Source organism: Zootoca vivipara, chromosome 5, assembly GCF_963506605.1.
Source record: "Zootoca vivipara chromosome 5, rZooViv1.1, whole genome shotgun sequence".
Classification (NCBI taxonomy): domain Eukaryota; kingdom Metazoa; phylum Chordata; class Lepidosauria; order Squamata; family Lacertidae; genus Zootoca; species Zootoca vivipara.
The window spans coordinates 65,193,301-65,212,541 of record NC_083280.1 but is presented as its reverse complement, the minus strand read 5'-3'; the positions used below and the strand labels follow the sequence as shown (position 1 = coordinate 65,212,541).

The window sequence follows — 19,241 nt, the reverse complement described above, 5'->3', positions numbered from 1 at the left end:
TTGGAAATATTAGAGAACCATGTAAAGCTGTGGCTATCTTTCAGAAGATAGGATATCAGGCTATCTGGATCGGTATTAAAATGAATTTTTAGCCAATATTTAAAAGTAATGATCCACCCTCTTGTCTCAAGAAGGTGTTGGCCCAATTCTGCACAGATAGCCAGGTATGGCACACATTTTGGTACTCCAAGGATTTGCCGAAAGAAGGATGATTGGACTCCTTCTACTTTGTTGTTAAAGCTGGATATCCATAAGGGGATCCCGTATAGAAGCTGGGAGGCGGATTTTGCCTTATAGGCAGCAATTGCTGCAGGTACAAATTGATTCCCACCAAGAAAATGAAAGCGCTTGATTTGTGCAACCGAGCATCTTGCTAAATTAATTGTTCTGTTGCGATGGGTCACCCATTTTAAGTTATAGTGAAAGGTGACACCCAAGTATTTATAGCATTTAACTTGCTCCATTTTTTGGGTTCCAATCGACCAATTGAATGGACACCAACTTTTAGAAAAAACAAGAATCTTTGACGGAGTAGTTAATTGCTAGGTGATTCACTTCACAGTAATTGGAGAATGCTCTTAAATATCTTTGTAGCCCAACTCTGGAATAGGAGAGGAAAGCAGTATCGTCTGCGTACAAGAGGGTAGGGATTGCTTTGGTATCTAATCTGGGAGGGTGGCCATTTGCAGCAGATAAATGTTGTTTCATATCATTCAAGAATAGGTTAAACAAGTGTGGAGCAAGTATACAACCTTGTTTAACCCCTTTAGTGATTGTGAAGCTGGTAGATAAATGACCATCAAGGGAAAACTTCACCTGACCTTTAGTGTTGGAATGTAGCTTTTTAATCAGAAAAAGTAGGCGGGTTTCCATCCCGGAAGTTTTCAATTTATCCCATAATAGACCTCTTGGAATTGAATCGAAAGCGCACTTTAAATCGATAAAGGCCACATATAGCTTCCCCTTGTCCGATTTCGTGTATTTTTCAGCTAGGGATGCCAATAATAGACAATGGTCTACTGTCGATTTATGTTTTGTAAAGCCAATCTGTTCAGGACCAATAATTCTTTTCTTTTTCATCCAATCTAATAAGTATCCTAGAGACATGACTTCTGCTCTCATCTTGAGTCTAGAATAGAATTGTTGGGCTTTTCCTTACCTATATGGACGTTAGGTAACTTTGAACTGCTCACACAACTAATGCTCTGATCTTTCAAAGAGAGAGGATCACATTCCATAAGTTTAAAGGTAACTGGTGTGGCCAGGCAAGTCAGCAAATTCTCTGTGCTCAATGAGCAATTTGGAGTTGCTGAATAACTCGCATTCCCAAATGTCTATTTTTCTGTATTACACACTTTTCTCAAAAGCTATAGTTTGAACTCCCACAGTAGAACAAAAGAAGAAGAAACCATGTTGTTATCTGAGTAACCAGCCAGCAGTAACTTCATGAACAGGGAACGAATGGGTTTTTTTTGGGGGGGGGGTGTCCCTACAGATTTGCACAGTTGCGTTCCTGACTGCAATTGATATGGACAAAGGTTTTTCAGGAGCTGCCATTTTCTTCCATTTGGTTGTTGACTCTTTCCCCTGCCCTTCTACCCAAGAGTGTTACATTTAGAAAAAGAACCCCACTCCATTTTGCCATGTGTTTTTAAAATAATGTATTTTTAAAATAATCAAAACAAAAACAACCCAATCACACACACACACACACAATAGCGTTGACTGTCAATCATCCAAAGGCCTGGTTAAAGAGGAACATTTTTGCCCTCTTAGGAGAAGTAGTGATTTTTAAAGAACAACAACTGCTTACCCCTTCTGAATAGAAATTGTGCATTTAATTAATGAAATGACTGGTTATACTATACCACAAGATCCTAAGGTCGTTCTGTTATGCTATCTTCAGGATTTGATCAATGGTATTTTCCAGAAGTACTTGTAAATCCACCCCCACCAAGCCTGAGAGTATATGTTTGTGTGTACACAATTGGTGTATTATTATTGTAATTTGGATTGATTTGATTTGATTTGTCGTTAATTGGAAGATTGTTATTGAAAATGAATAAATTCTTTAACAACAACAAAAAGAGAGTATGTGTGTGTTAATTAAAGCAGAGCTGATTTGGGATTCTAGCAAGAATCTGAGGCAAACTAGTCATGGAAGAGAAACCTGAGTGAGAAGCCTACAGAGTGGACATTTCCCATCGTCATCCCATCCCTACAGGATCCCCAGGGACATGCTCTATGGGGAGCTGGCTTCAGGCCCTAGGCCTGTTGGCAGACCACCTCTGCGTTACAAAGACATCTGCTGGCAACATGAACCCCGTTGTATGTTTGTGCCTGGAGACAAACAGCCAGGTTGTGCATCCACAGCAGTGACCAGAGGAGGAATGATAGCTGTGAGGAGGAGTGCAGAAAGAGGGAACACCATGGTGCACTTGTAGCAGCAAAACTGGATGCCTTCATCTGCCCCAGCTGCAATCCAACATGTCTCCTCCGCATCAGTCTCTACAGTCAGAGCAGGCACTGTCCAATAGCTTGACCTCATCCTCAATGGCACACTCCTCCACTGTCTCCTGAGACAGACAGATGCAAACAAAAACTCAGGGGAACACTTCATGTTCCTGATGAAGTGAGCTGTAGTCCATGGAAGCTTATGCCTTAAGAAATGTGTTAGTCCTTAAAGGTAAAGAGACCCCTGACAGTTACCATAAGTCCAGTCGCGAACAACTCTGGGGTTGCGGCACTCATCTCGCTTTACAGGCCGAGGGAGCCAGCGTTTGTCTGCTTCCACAAACAGTTTTTCCAGGTCATGTGGCCAGCATGACCAAGCCGCTTCTGGCGAAACCAGAACAGCCCACGAAAATGCCGTGTACCTTCCCACCGGAACGGTACCTATTTATCTACTTGCACAGCGTGCTTTCAAACTGCTAGGTAGGCAGGAGCTGGGATCGAAACGCAGGAGCTCACCCCATTGCGGGGATTCAAACTGCCGACCTTCCAAGCGGCAAGTCCAAGCGGCACAGGTGTCGCAAAACTCCTTATTTTTTGCAGCAAGAGACTAGCACAGCTACGAAAGGTGCAGTTGTCCCAATGATAGCCAAATGGCATGGGGAAAATGGAATATCAAAGTCTTACTAAATTAACATGCTATAGAAGTGGAAGACTGACAAATTAACATCAGAAAGATAGGCTTATCCAAAGATGATATTTGCAATGGTTTGCATATACTGTTTTAGAATAATCAACTATCTACTTAGTTTCCCCCTCTTATAAACAGTCTCTCTCCCGCTCCAGCATTTCAAAGGTCCTTATGTATACCAGATCGTTAGGTATTATTATTTGTATGAAGATCTGCATGGGTATGTTTCATATAGGTGTCATCATTTTTTTTGTAGCAATATATGAATGTAATATTGGACTCTTAAGTATAATACACGTGTTTTTTAAAATAAATAAAGGAGGTAGTGAAGTTGTCGCTACTCTTGAGTAATTCAAACAGGGGTGGGGAACTGAGTCTCGCCAGTGGGCCAAATCCCAATGTCCACATACACCCAGGGGGCAAGTTTGACAGGGTTGGGCGAGACCTCCCACCTGTCAATCACCCAACATCATCATGACACTGGGACGCAACATCGCCTTTGAAGTTCATTTCCAAGTGGTTTCCTGGAAAATGGAAACAGAAAGGCTTCTGCTCTCTTTCCAACAGCTGTGCCAGAGGAGAGGAGAGGAGAGCATGAGCTAGATGCTTGCTGCTGATTGGAACATTCTGTTCTACATTCTTAATGTATGCAGTGCCTGCCTGAGCAGACAATTTAGGGCGATGACTTTTTTACAACCTCATTTCCCTGTATCATAATTTGATGAGCTTTCATTAAAGATTAGATAAAATCTTACTTTCAAAGAGATTTGATTAAAAAAAAACCTCACGCACAAAATGATTTTAAAAAAATTATTTATCAGTTTTTTTGACCATTTTTGAAGTCACTGTAAGCAGATATAAAATGGAACCCAAGCTTTAGAGTCACATATATACAACATTATATAGGGTCATCAAACACACAAGGAAGCTTTTTTGAGCTGCAGTAACAGTATAGACGCCGCTAGAGGACGATGTTTTGCTACCTCTCCTGTAGGTTCTTTTCCCAGCATGCCCGGCAGGGTCTGCTGGCTGAGTATTGAGGTCCCAAAAAGGGGCTTTTACCTTGCGCAGGTGTGACATTTGTATACCCTATGTTGCTAAGAACACTCCCCATTGTGGAATGTGGTGTTGTGTCCAAATTTGATACGAAATATATATAGAATTGTTAATACAATTTTATGAAATGGTAAAACGGCACACACAAAAATAAAAACGGTTTGTGCGTAACCTTTTTAAATATTTCAATGGAATATACCTCATTTTAGTCATTAATAGGCACAAGTTCATCCATTTGTGCTACAGGAAAAAAAAATTGAGGGGGGGAAATGAAAAAGTCATCACCCTAGTAGACATGGATGTAAGAATGCTCTTGTCCCCATGAAAGGTTATATGGGGCCAGGGACAGGAGAAGAGGCCACGTAAGACCAAGGCTTACCCTTGCATCTCTGCCATGTGTGTAACCAACACACCCTTGTGCAAACCACCCAAAGAAAATGGAACACATCTGTGCCAGCTTTTCATTAATACTTGCTTTGTTTTTTGCTTCCTTTGGAAAGGATTAATCAATTATGGGATCACTGCCCTTGCAGAATTCTGGCTGTCTGCAATGACAGATCGGTTGTTTAAAGCAAAGAAAAAGTGTAAGAGAATAAAAGGGATTGGGGACTATGTGAATAAAAGAAAGATCAGGCGGGCTACCTCTAGCTAAGCTCTTCTCAGGGTCCTCCCTTGGAAACAATGCATTTAAGAGACCCAACGGCTGCAGATAGGTGACAACAGATAGGATTAACTGGAACTGTTGCTGTACCCATTTCATGTCTGAGCTGCATGTTCTTGTGTGGCGGTTTGGTTCAGACATGAAGGTGCCATTGCTTATGGAGCCAAAGCAGCCCCACCCACACCCAAGACAAAAGTAGCAGCAGGCTTGGGGAGGCCACAATGTTTGCAGAAATTCAGGTTTGTTCTGGGGCAGCGGCAAGCATTATCGGATGACAAGCATTAATCAGTTCCATTCCAATTTGGTTCAGACCTGGCCACGAGAATGAGATGTCATTGATAACCCTTTGTAGAAAGTGGGACGGGGGAGTGTGACCTCGCTCTTGCTTCATGATCTCTCATTGGCTTTCGATATCATTGGCTATGATATCGTCCTGGACAGGCTCCAGGAAATGGGAATTGGGGGCATAGTTTTACAGCAACCATGTGCTTCATGTAACCATTTAATCTGTCTTAGTCATGCAGGCGTGCAATGGGCTGTTTTTACACAGGCTCCTCAAGTAGTGTGTGCTGAGGTTGCAAGTTTGTTGTTGTTTTTTGAGATTGTTACACTGCTACACTTGTGCAACTACTATAATTACTCTATATGTATATTAATGTTTTCTGTTTAACAAATTGCGGGGTCAGTTAGATCACACATACCATTTGTGGACATTGTTTTACTGCAAAATGAACGTTATCAATAAAAGCATGGGTTTTTGTTTGTAAATGAGGTCATCCTCAGTACCCTCCACTAAGTATTTTATCTTTATAGCTTTCTTGGGTACCCAAAACCAAACCAATAAGCGTCAATGTTTCTATCAACAAAGGGTTAAATACAAGATCACTTTGTTCACATTAATCCTTGTATGTTTTATTTATTTTTAAGTATGATGAGAAAAATAAACAATAATCTAATGGTTTCCCGAGCAATTATTGTTACTGAAAAGTTAAGCCAGTGAACCAGAGGATAAAAATAATAACCAAGTGATCTACTTGATTTTCCATAGCAATAATGTATCAGTCAGCTTGAAAGTCATTATCCTAAAGGTCTGTCCCCTTTCAACTAAACCACCAAAGAGATAACTTTCTCGTGGGAAACACTTTTCCTTGGATATATATTATTTCCTTTCTTTCCTTTTGGCAGAAAATATGAGGTTAAAGTTTAATTTTTAAAAATGGAAACAAGAAAAAGATCGGGGGTGGGGGGGTGTCTGTATCATAACTTCCTTTTAAAATCAAATCCATTCATTATGGGGTTCCCCCCCCCCAGAATACACCACAAACAAAAGAAATGCTATTTCCTTAAAGATTACTGCCCACACCATTAACTTCTCACAAAAATGCTAAATAATCAAGCTTAGTGAGAATGATTACAATCTTCTACTGTAACATGAAATAAGATACAAAATATGAAAGCTAAGAAACGATTTGAGTCCAATTCACTCCCAGCAGAAACCAGGCAGGCACTCGGTGAAGACCTCCCCCCCCCCCACACACACAATTTTTAAGTAAGCTTAAGATTTTATAGCTAATTTTAAATGATCTATATCCTTTATATCTCTTTTGTGACCACTTAGAAATGATGGTGTTAAGCAATATATGACAAATGGCAGAAATCAATCAAATCAATAAAATGGTCGATAAAGTATTGAGCTTTATGCTTTGATCCGATCCTTCCTCCAAGGAACTCAAGGAACGGATGCACCAAATGCAAAGGAAACCTCTTTTCCCACCCACCTGCCTTCCAGTATTATGGCCTGGTTTGCATGGCGCAGTGAGCCAATTTATGTGTGAATGTGCATGCTCCCAGAGAGGAGATCACAGTACTTTGCTCCTCCCCTGCTCTTCTTGGCTGCTGAATTAAGCTAAGCCAAGATTTGGTCTAGTGTGTCATCCATACCAGGACTCACCATTAACTTTCTCCTCCTATCAGCTAAGGTCAAGAACAAACCTTGGCCAAAGCTTATGGTTAGCAAGGAGATAGCCTAATCATGTGTCACAATGCAGATACTGAGTTGATGGCTTAGGTATGGATGGTGCTAATTGCTTCCAACCTAACCTGTGGTTTTGAATCTGCAAAAAAGGGGGGTCTGTACAAGACGGAACCTGCTGTACTGGCGACAGAAACCAATCTTTTCGTAAGATAATGGCCCTAGCCAGTCAAGCTAAGTATTTGCATGACTGAACAGGCAGCCATGTTATCATGGAGACAACCGAGGGATGGCGTTATACAGGAGGGGGCAAACATTTCCCCTATCCCCTCACCTGGCTGGAGGTGACATCATATTGTAAGGAGGAGAACAGCAAAGGCTGGCTGGCATGTTGAATGTTGACTGGAAGCTGGAAAGACAGAGAGGCTTCTTGCTCTCTGGTGAATCCAAAGCTATGGCACTGGGGAACCTTCACCCCACTCCTAGAACCCTAACAGGGAAGCAAAATAAAAAAATTCCTTCCAGTTGCACCTTAGAGACCAACTAAGTTTGTCATTGGTATGAGCTTTCGTGTGCATGCACACTTCTTCAGATCTGTTGGAGCATTGATGTAATAAGCCATTCCATCCTATGCTCAGGTTGTATATATGGGTAAATATATGTGTATATGTGTGTAAATACAAGCATGTATCCTAAAGACACTACAATCTCCATTGACCTGCATTCCGAGGAAAGCAAACCCTGGATGAGCTCCTGGAACCCCTGGAATCTCTCGCCGCTCAAAGATTGGGGCATGCACAGTAATATGCATAGATGAAAATGCAGCCAAGAGGGAAAAGCAAACACTGACTGCCAAGAGGATTTTCTGGGCTCAGGACACTATATGTGGCCTGGGCCCTCTACCCCACCTGCAGCCTTTACTGCTGTGTATGTCATAGTGATACTAAAACAAATGTCTCTGGCTTGATTAAGATGGTGCACAGCTAGCGTCTGACTTCATGTGAAGTGAAATAAATAAAAAGTGAAAAGGATGCCCCTGCTGGTCTCCACATTTTAGGCCCCAGAAGCTGCAACCTTATACATGCTTACCTGGGAATAGGGAGGGTAGATCAAGCATCAAATTGGCCCACAGTCCACTTTTCTCTAGTTTTGCTTGCAGTGTCTTTCTGTGAATTTCTCGAATACTGGGCTTTTTCCCCAAGTTTTTGAATTCGACAGCCTTTGTTCCCATAGGACAGGCATAGGCAAACCCAGCCCTCCAGATGTTTTGGGACTACAGCTCCCATCATCCCTGACCACTGGTCCTGTTAGCTAGGGATCATGGGAGCTGTAGTCCCAAAACATCTGGAGGGCCGAGTTTGCCTATGCCTGCCATAGGATTTGGTCAGCTACCATCTTTGATCTTAACTGTGTGTATTCAATTTAACTTCTTTTATTCACTGTTGAGATGATTATGTTAGCCATTAACCACTGTTAACGTATATTGGCTTATTGTTAATCTTTCTCTCATGTTTTTTGCCTTGTGGCACAAGCAGAAAGCACAGTCATTGCCTTTTGTCTTAATGTGAGTACATGTTATTTATTAATGTAGCAAAAAATGAGCTTCACTTGTATTTTGTGAGTGTTAAAATGTGAGCTGGGTGCGTATATTTTTCGAATAACATTGTTACAAATTTAGAACAATGTAATAAACAGTTAAATTTTCCAGCATCCTGTTTATGCTTATTAATTTTCATTATTAATCCATGCAAAAATACCCAATACTATACTGTGGGTTGTTGTTGTTGTTGTTGTTTTCTGGACAGAGCATGTGGTTTGGAGGAGGGGAAAACCATAAACATACAGTGCCCTGAAATCTGTCCAAAAATCCAAAGCAAGAATCAATGAAATGAGCACTCATTTGCTTGACAATGTAAATTGTCTAGCTGGCAAGAAAAAAAATCACCAAGAAGAGTATCTCCAGGCAGGGGATGAAGGTACACCCCCTCAAACTCACTTCCAACAGATAGTAATCACCCTGAAGCAAGATGCGTAATTCAATTAGCAAGGTAAAGGGAGGTGGGTGGTGCTGCGGTCTAAACCTTTGAGCCTCTTGGGCAGGCATTCCCAAACTTTGGCCCTCCAGATGTTTTGGACTACAATTCCCATCATCCCTGACCACTGGTTCTGTTAGCTAGGGATCATGGGAGTTGTATGCCAAAACATCTGGAGGGCCGCAGTTTGGGGGTGCCTGCTCTTGGGCTTGCCAATCAGAAGGTCGGTGGTTCAAATCTCTGTGACGGAGTGAGCTCCCATTGCTCTCTCCCAGCTCCTACCAACATAGCAGTTCGAAAGCACGCCAGTGCAAGTAGACATATAGGTACCACTGCGGCGGGAAGGTAAATGGTGTTTCCGTGCGCTCTGGTTTTTGCCACAGTATTCCACTGCGCCAATGGCGGTTCTGACATGCTGGCCACAGGACCCGGAAAGCTGTCTGTGGACAAACGCTGGCTCCCTTGGCCTGAAAGCGAGATGAGCGCCGCAACCCCATAGTCACCTTTGACTGGCCTTAACCGTCCAGGGGTCCTTTACCTTTACTTTACTTCAATTAGCAATTACCAGCTCAATGAGGTTTCAGCCAACTCTGAAAGTGTCATAAAAAAATTGTGTAAACAATAACATTATTTATGAATAGCTAAAGAGAAATGAAGCAAACTGGTACAACTAATGAGTCTTGCTGGGAGTCCCACTGAACTCAATGGAGCTTACTTCCGGGTAGACAAAAGCAACCCAAAATGCTTATTTTCCAGTCCCTCCGGATATTTGCATCACGCGCCATAGGATTACAAAATGTTATCTAAGGTCACAACATCTCCTTCTCCAGGAAACAATCCCTTGCTGGGATGTGCAGCAACAGCGCTGTTGTACAACTTTGTTGCTTTGCCAATTTTACATCTCAGTCACAGGTCACTTTGCAAAACCCAGACCAAAGTCAAGTCATTTTATTGTCCCTCCCTCCCAAATGCTGTTTTGATTGCAGGATCACTACCACCAGTACTGCTACATTTTTGGGGGAGAGGATATGCCTTTGCTGTGTAGTGACACAAACAGTATATTTTTCCAACTGTTACAAAAATTCTAAGGTCTCAAATATAAATAAATGTCCGTCCGTAAGTGCACAAGGTAAATACACAAACGTAAGTATATAAACCACAAGCCTGAAATAGTACAGAGAGCAACCCTGAAGCTACATTGACCCTTAGTGACACCCCCAATATTTCCTATAAAGAAGGAAATATACTGGAGGAACCTTTTCCTATCGTTCTTTTCACTTACAAATCCTGCCTTAAGGGCATATTTTGCGTATGAATAGGGTATGCCTGTGACCTGCATTCAAGAACTATGTTACTAAGGCATTGACCATCTCATAAGGATGGTAATGCAATCAGTGACCATTATCAGGTATCTCGTCAGACAGGGGGCAGGCCACACTCTCCAATTTCTGTTATAGGCCACCTCTTTCTGTGGCACGTGTATTGTGCCTTTTGGCTAAGGCAGGGGTTCCCAACAAAATTTTCTCGAGGACCCCTCATCGAGCCGCTATTGTGACAAGGACCCCCATTAATTCCTAATCCTAAAATTAAAAAGTGAGAGCCAAATTAAGAGTCTTTTTATATTTTATATTTATACGTTTTTTACAGTTCTTCCTCTTCATCTATAGGCCTTTGTCGTTTTAACAAACCACTTTTTAACCAACGGTCCATTTTTAACTACGCGAACTGTAGCTTCCGCGAAAAACAACGCTTTGTTTACAAACACTACTGTTTTGCAAAGAGGCAGCACGTGCCAGGGAGGAGGGAGGGGAATGGAGAAGACAGGGTACCTGCGCAGTAGCGCACAAATGAAGCCGACGCGTGCAAAGCATCTTGGGGAGGTGAGCGTTAGTAGAATGCGTGCGCTGCCTCTTTGCAAAACAGTAGTGTTTGTAAAGCGCCACCTAACGGCACACAGCAGAACTACTGCCTCTATCTACAGTAATTCTAGTTTTGCGCTAGACTCTGCTCATGCAGGAAGCGGCCAAAACAAAAAATCTGTTATCATACGAAATATATTTAATATATTTTTTATTCTAATAGCATCTTGCGGACCCCTCTGGCATAGCTCGCGGACCCCTGGGGGTCCCCGGACCACCTGTTGGGAACCACTGGGCTAAGGAGTTGGGCAATTTCAAAATGTCTTTGAAGGTTCTGGCACACCTTTGCTCTGGGTCCTCACCTCCTTGCAAGGGGTGGTGGGACTCCGTTGCAACGGAAAAAATAAAGATCTTCCTTGCTTTCACTGAACCCTGCCCTCACTCAGTTTTCTCTGATCGACGTAGGGAGAAAATGAATCCCTTGATGGGGAGCTGGGCTGTAAAAGCGAACCCCAGTTCCCCCCCCCCATAACACTATTATTGTTCTGAATTCCCCGTATCTAGGAAGCCATGTTATACTTCAAGACTTTCTTCAATTTTAAATTTTTTTAGCAGACTTTAGCAGACTAAAACAGAATATGTTTTAGTAGACTGGCTCATGTCGAGTTGGCCAACATGAAACCATTCCTTTCTCCAAAAATGTATTAATAGTAGTAGCACTAGTAGCAGAAGGAGTTATTTTTATACTATCTTCAATGCACAAAGCACTTTATACATAGATGGTCCATGGGGTCATGAAGAGTCGGACACAACTAAACAACAAAAGGTAGGAGGAAATGACAGCCCCCCCAACTTACCGTAGTCAAGTTCACAACCTAAATTTCAGTAGAAGGGGAAATAGATGGAAAGGAAGCCAGAGAACCAGGAACTGGGGTGTAAAGGGTTAAGAAAGGGGGGAGTGGGTGGGAGGACCCATGAACCCAAGAAAAAGCATAGACAAGTGGATGGCAAGTTCTACATGCAGCCCTATATAGAACACGTTTGCTGCTTACATGACATGGAAACCAAGGTGGAAGCCCGAACTCAACAATTTCTATGCTTTTTGATTCAGCGTGACTTCCTCCATGCAAAGCACTTTAACTCTTTTCTTAAAGCAAACTTTTCTGAATCCAGAATCAAACATAGTAAGCACACTTGATGCACGTGGTGGTGGGGGGGGCATTTGAGCTAAAACAGAGAGAAAGAGAGAGGGAGTTGAGGAAACAAATAATGCTGCTCCCTAATCTGTTTTCAGAAATGAAGCAAGACAGGAGGTTTGAAAACTCAGCAGTAAAGCAAAGACTGAGGCAAAATAGCTTAAGGCTTAGGCTGTTGACTTTGTTCTATTATTTATTTAATAACAAAAGAAAATAACTCTTTGGATCTTTTCCATTGTCTCATGACTGCAGCAATGCACAAGCAATTTTTTAAAAAAAGTATGAAGCCTGCTTTTTCCTTAATTTTCCCACACACTCCCTGTGCAGAGCCAAAGTTGCAAAATATGCAGCTAAAACAAGGAGTTTCCCAGGACATGTCCATACCATACATTTAAAGCGCATCCAAATCACCTTTAAAGTCCAGGACTTCCCCTCCCCCCCCCCAAAAAATGGGAACCCTAGTTTGTAAAGAATGTTATGAGGGGAAACTACAATTCCATGGATTTATCCTAATCACTTTTTAAAACAGATTTGCCACATTTATCACACATACAAATGAAAAAGAGCTTTTGCACTTGAGGAACCCAAGCAAGCAAATGTAATAGTTACCGTTAAGTGGCATACTTTACTATAGCAAAAATAACAGAGTCACGTAGCTAACACATTCATGAAAGTCCACCATATATATTTTTACGGCAAAAGCTTTCATGAACTACACTCCACTTCATTAGATGCATGAGACATTACTGTATTCTGAGTTGAAAGTGTGCATGTATTTCATTCCTAACCGGGGCCATTCACACACAAAAAAAGTTGTGTTGAGAACACAGATATCTTCACACTGGCAAGTCAGTTAACCCATGTTGTGTGATTTGTTGTTGGTTTTAAAAAAAGATCCACTGTGACAATGCAATCCACAAGACAGCACTGAACCTCTTGATGAATTGTAATTCTGGAGTTTAACACTGAAGTCTCCATTTGAGGTTCCTTTGCTCCAGGACAGTCACCTTAAGATCAGTTACAAACCATGGCTTAGTACAGGGGTAGGCAACCTAAGGCCCGGGGGCTGGATCCAGCCCAATCGCCTTCTCAATCTGGCCTGCGGACGGTCCAGGAATCGGCGAGTTTTTACATGATGAATAGAATGTGTCCTTTTATTTAAAATGCATTTCTGGGTTATTTGTGGGGCCTGCCTGGTGTTTTTACATGAGTAGAATGTGTGCAGTTAAAATGCATCTCTGGGTTATTTGTGGGGCATAGGAATTCGTTCATTCCCCCCATCCCACCCCCAAAAAATAGTCCAGCCCACCACATGGTCTGAGGGACGGTGAACTGGCCCACAGGTGAAAAAGGTTGCTGACCCCTGGCTTAGTATGAGCAAGCAGGCTACTATAGAGGAGATTATAGCCACTTTGCTCAACCTTGGTTATATTGCACTGCGTTGAGCCAAGTCATGGATTGGCATAACCTGGACTTGTGATACACTCTCCAGACAAACCACAAGCTATAAACCAGGTTTGCCCTACCATGGTTTACAGCTTGTGATTTGTCCAGGAGAATCAACCATAACCCTGGTTTCCAGTGGTTGCGGATGCTTATTGAGACTGGGAGGGTGGAAGGCAGGGAGACCGGCAGGAAGCAGAGCCACAGCAAAAGACAGGAACAGTCAGGTAACTCCAGGTTTGCTCCCATGCTCCTTCCCCACAAAGTTCTACAAGACCGAGGAGGAAGAAGCTGGCAAGCAATGCCACTCCTTGGGCTGGTTGTATGTAACAAGACAGCAGGCAGACAGGGGAGGGGAGGCTGAGGTTGGTGGGGCAATGCATGCTTCCGACTTCTGATGACACACTAAACCAAACCATGGCTTAATTCAGAGGGAGGAGAAATTGGCCACCGTGTTCACTAGGAATCTGCACATAAAAATATTTCTGGATGGAGAAATGCTGTGCAGCGGGACTTTGAAATAAACTGTAGCAATGAAAACGGATTTTACGAAGGCTGGTGCTACCTGTAATCAAGGCATAACTTTTAGAGCACGCCTTAATCCTGCCGCGTTTCATTAAGTTTTCTTGTTGTCCTAGTAATTTGCCAGCATTAAAGGAAACGTTCCTTCATCAGCTCTGCAGGGAACAGGCATGGAAAGCTGTGAGCAGAAGGTGGCCACTCCAGTCTGCTTGTTAATACAATCAAATCACTGTACTCAAAAGCCTCCATGCAAAACTCACTCAAACCAGTTCCTCCTGAGCAATGCCTTCATCACTAGACCGCTTTTTTGTTTGTTTGTTTGTTTTTTAAGGTAGTAAGTGCCATCTGGCGGCATCAATGAGAGAAATGAGAGCTAGTCTAGAGGGGTCCATAAATAAATCCTGACAGAGGACCAAACTAATGGCACCAGAAAATAAGCATGTTTCTCCAAGGCTGAAAGCCTTAAGAAGTTTCTGCAGACTTCCATCTAGGCCCAAGGTAAAGGTAAAGGGACCTCTGACCATTAGGTCCAGTCACGGATGACTCTGCGGTTGCGACGCTCATCTCGCTTTACTGGCTGAGGGAGCTGGCATACAGCTTCCAGGTCATGTGGCCAGCATGACTAAGCTGCTTCTGCTGAATCATCTTCACCCTGTAGGCACCTGCAGTGGTTTAGTGGGGGCCTACTGGAAATTGGCCCAAATACTTATCGGTGCATTTGCACAAGTTCATCCTGTCCAATGTCCCATATCCAGTGGTGGCACTCTCCCCAATACACAACGAAAAGAGTGGGAGGATGGGAATGAGAACAAGTATAGGAAGATTGCTGCCCCCCCCCGCCCAAGACCCATAACATAGATGACAAATTCAATCACATCCATACCACCCACCACTGTGGGTGCAGCCAGTGGGGTTCAGGGGACGCAGCTGCCCACCCAATCAAATAAAGAAATAAAAATACTTAACTGACAAATTATGCCACAGATAACTCAGTTCTGGCCCCCAAGCATAAAGCCTGCCCCCCCCGGGAACAAATTCTGGATAGGCCCCTGACTCCACCCATAATTTATCTGCAGATTTCCTGAAAAACCTTATGACAATTCACACAAATAATGCAATAAAATCCATAAAGATGTCAATCCTGAACCTTTAAAATCAAGCATCCATCCAAGAAAACTACAGTGGCTAATTCCCTTTCCAGAGATGAGTTTTTCTACTGCAGGGCAGCTTTTATACAGTATGACCCTTCTCCACAAAAGCACTGACACTAGCAATATGTGACAAGAGAATACAGGTTAGAAAGAGAGCTGCGTTACTTGATCAAGTAACGCAGCTCTCTTTCTAACCTGTATTCTCTTGTCATTGGTGGTTGAACCTGGGTCCTTATCCATGCAGAGCATGTGCTCTAACACTGAATCATGGCCCCCATCTCAAGATGAACCTCCCCAGACACAAAGGTGGCCCAACCAGAAGAGGAGAAAATATTGATGTATATGCATCTTTTAATGTAGGGACAAGGGAAGTTGCACCAACCTTCTACCCTCCAGCCTTTGCCATTCATATGCCTTCCAGATGTTTTGGACTACAACTTCCATCAGTCTCAACAAGCTGCACTGCCTGGGGCTGCTGGGAGTTGTATATCAATACATCCAGGGAGCGCCAGGTGGGCAAAAGTTGTTCTGCACAACTCTGCAGAGACGCAAAAGCCTTTGCATCTGATTACCTACAGCCTAGTCTGGCATGGTGAGGGTATGCTTGCTTCAGATCTGGGTGGAAGAGCATCTGGATAAGCCCTTCTCAGCGCATTTCCTCACTGCACTGCATCCCTTCCTCTCCTGCTGCTTCCTGCTTTTGAAGTTTGCTCTGGCAAAATGAATGATTTGAAGGGGAGGGAGAGGGGCGGCCAGTGGGGGGGGGCATTAGCAAGGCACAAATTCTTGCTTGTAAACAAGCAATGCTTCCAATCGCCATACTTACTAGTTTTAGCTTGTTTCAGTCTGTGGGGTGCACTGAGATCAATGGGGTTTACACCCAAAAGAGCAGGCAAAGGATATTAAGGCATACGGACAACTCAACATCCGAATTTTTCGACTTACGAATGGGGGTAATGGCTGCGCGCTTACGAATGTCTCGACATCCGGGGGGGAAACGTGGTGGTTTTAGATAGGGATTTTTCGACTTACGAATTTTTAGATAGGGTTGCTTTGACTTACGAATTTTTCCGTTTCCAATGCATTCCTATGGGAAATCGCGTTTCCAATGGCGTTTTTCGACTTACGAATTTTTCGACTTACGAAGGTGCCTTCGGAACGGATTAAATTCGTAAGTCGAGGCACCACTGTACTAGGCAACTGGGAAAAGGTACATCCTTTTAAAACTATGTGGCTGAGTAGAACAGCTGATTGCCTACATTGACTAGGGACATGAATTTGCACCTTAGAGACCAGGGCAGTAGAGTAGGAGAGGCTAGAGATGTTGCACTGTTGCCTTTGTCAGCTCTCTTTTCTCACCTGCTTTAGCAAGCAAAATACCTAGTTTTAGCCCCCCAGGAGGAGGCAGGGAGCAAAGGAGGTGCAGCAGCTGTCTCAGATACAAGCACAAGTTCTCCAGTGAGACCTGGCAGCCCACTGAACTGATAAATATTTTGACAGATCCTCCCTATAATCGTTTGCTCGAAATTCACATGGACCGAATGTTCTTTCCACAAATTGAGAGAATGGGAAATGTGCAGTTTTCCCTTTAAAAACACACACACACAAACCTGAATGTGTATTTTATAGGGGCAAGGCAAGTGTGTTAATAACTAAGTCCTCAGCACACTTACGTACCTGGGGAGCCTCACTGAACGCAGTGGGACTTACTTCTGAGTAAGCCATTATAGGATTGTACTGCACAATAGGCAATGTAGTTTTAGCACTCTGCCTATGGGTCTAAAAGCACACCACCACATTCTTGTGTTCTCTATTAATTAATCAAAACAGACAGCCACTCCCAGTTCCATCTTCCATCTCACTAAAGCACATTAGACTCCTCAGTTTATTGAGCAACTGGGAAGCCAGAATCAGGGACTCCCTGTTCCCACATACTTCCTGTTCCCAGATTAATCAGCAGCAGGTGCAATTATGTGATCCTATATATGTGGAGCACACCCTGTATTGTACTTAAGAACCAGGTAGAAGTTTTGTTCTCATAAAAGCTTATCAGATGCACTGAGCATCATGCAACACCCAAAACACCTGCTCTTCTATTCTTCTTATAAATTATTTGGAATAATCAACCTCTCTAGATCCATATTCCCAATTATATCGGGGATGCAAAACTCTACTGCAGTGTTTCCCAAACTTGGGTCTCCAGCTGCTTTTGGACCCCAATCCCAATCATCTTGCTAGCTCGGGATGATGGGAGTTGTAGTCCAAAAACAGTTTGAGGACCACGTTTGGGAAACACTGCTGTACCGACAAGCTCTTGGAGGTGATGTTGGGAAGTAACCCTCCAGATGTTGCTGGACTACAACTCCCATCAGTACTCATTAGCATGGCCTACAACTAGAGAAGATGGGAGTTGTTGTTCCACACCTTCTGGAAGGCACTATGATGGCTTCTGCTGGTTTGTGAGATGAGAAAAGGCATGTTTGGGCTAAAATTTGGGGAGCTGAGGAATTTGTGGGTATAGCTCAGGCATCCCCAAACTGCGGCCTTCCAGATGTTTTGGCCTACAACTCCCATGATCCCTAGCTAACAGGACCAGTGGTCGGGGAAGATGGGAATTGTAGTCCAAAACATCTGGAGGGCCAAAGTTTGGGGGTGCCTGGTATAGCTTAACCAAGCCAAGCTGCCGTTTCCTTGAGCTTCAGCCCATGCTGCGAGTCACAATTCGCTTTCTCACCACTTTTGAGCTTCCTAAGAACACCTTTGCTCCACAACTGTCTCTAGAAGCCTGGTTAGCAATTATTGTTTAATTGTGGGAGAGTGGAAGAGAGTCTCTATCTTGTCTTGAGTAAAAGCTGAAGAGCCAGCGAGCATCATATGCTCCTCCACCCACTGACTCACTCTGGTAAAAACTGGGCAAAACACAAGCATTTATCTCTTTAATCCTTTCCTCCCCAGTTCATCCATTGTGACTCCATTGTGAGACACAGGCAAAGAGGCTAAAGAAGAATCTACCCCACCAATACGAACGGGAGAAAGGAATTCTGTTCTTATTCATTCCTTACTTGCCTAGATCAAGGGGTGGGTGGGTGGGTGGGCTTTGGCTCTCCAGAAGTTGCTGAACTATAACTCCCAGCAGCCCCAGCAAGCACAACCAACGGATAGGGATGTTTGTAGTTCGGCAACATCTGGAGGGCCAAAGGTTCCCCGCACTTGGCTTTACCGTAGGTCTTGGCTCACACATCAGCAGCTGAGAGTGCAGATAGTAGGGGCAGGCTCCTTGGGCCTGGAGGTCATGTGAAAGATGGTCAGGTGCAAGCAAACAACTAAAACCAGACTCCTGCATCTTTGGTAGTTGCGTAGAAAGGGGGATTTCAGCAGGGATAGCTTGCATGACCAGTGACATGTGCTGAAATTTCCTCTTCTACACAAACGTTAAAAGTACAGGAGTCTGATACACTTTTTGTCTCTGACCAAGGGTCCAACAACAATAGGAGGGTCACGTCTCCCACCCCCTACTCCAGCCTAATCTCCACTTCCAACCAGCCATATTTTCTCCTTCAACCTACTTCCCTTACACTTATTTATTGTAAGCATTTTTCACTGTTCTTCAAGCAAAAAAAAAAGCCAGGAAGAGCAACTTACATACCGTACATAAGGTAACAGCAAGGAGAACAAGACAGTCCTTGCCTGCAGGCTTCCCATCTAAAGTACACAACACAAAAGGGGAAAAAAAACACAATAAGAGATAGGAAGGGAGAAAGCAAAACTCAGAATGCTGCCTGTCTATCACCTGCTTCACGGAAGAGGGATGCTAGGACATGGTGAAACTTGAAACGGATCAGAATAAATGCTCAGCAAAGACCTGGCATAATCTAACCTTGGGCAACCTTTGTGCAATGAAGTTGGCAGGAATGCTCAATAAGCTAGTCACCTGGAGAAGTCCCCAGGCACCAGTTCTTAAAAGTTAGGCAGCAGGAATGCCAAGTTGAATAAAATACTTGGGGGGGGTGTCAGGTAGACCCTGCCCCACATAATCGGCGCACACCTTTTTGAATGGCAATGCCCATCAACTTTGGGAGCCCTGGCCCCCTCAAATATTTTATTGGGGGGGGGGGCAAAAGGACCTCAACCCCCAGGAGTTAGCTCCTATGTTAGGCAGTAAGCTCTTATATGAACGGCCGGCTGGATAATTCGAGCAAACGCTTC

At 43.5% G+C, this 19,241-nt stretch overlaps 1 protein-coding gene across 2 annotated transcripts in view; it reads right to left on the bottom strand.

Moving 5' to 3' along the window:
- Positions 1-19,241, bottom strand: part of SLC16A12 (solute carrier family 16 member 12) — a 50,784-nt gene that overhangs the window by 29,583 nt on the left and 1,960 nt on the right. For both annotated transcript variants that reach the window (XM_035138014.2, XM_035138019.2), the window contains exon 2: positions 18,682-18,737. The gene's annotated coding sequence lies outside the window, so the exon portion shown is untranslated. The remainder of the gene's footprint in view (positions 1-18,681; positions 18,738-19,241) is intronic.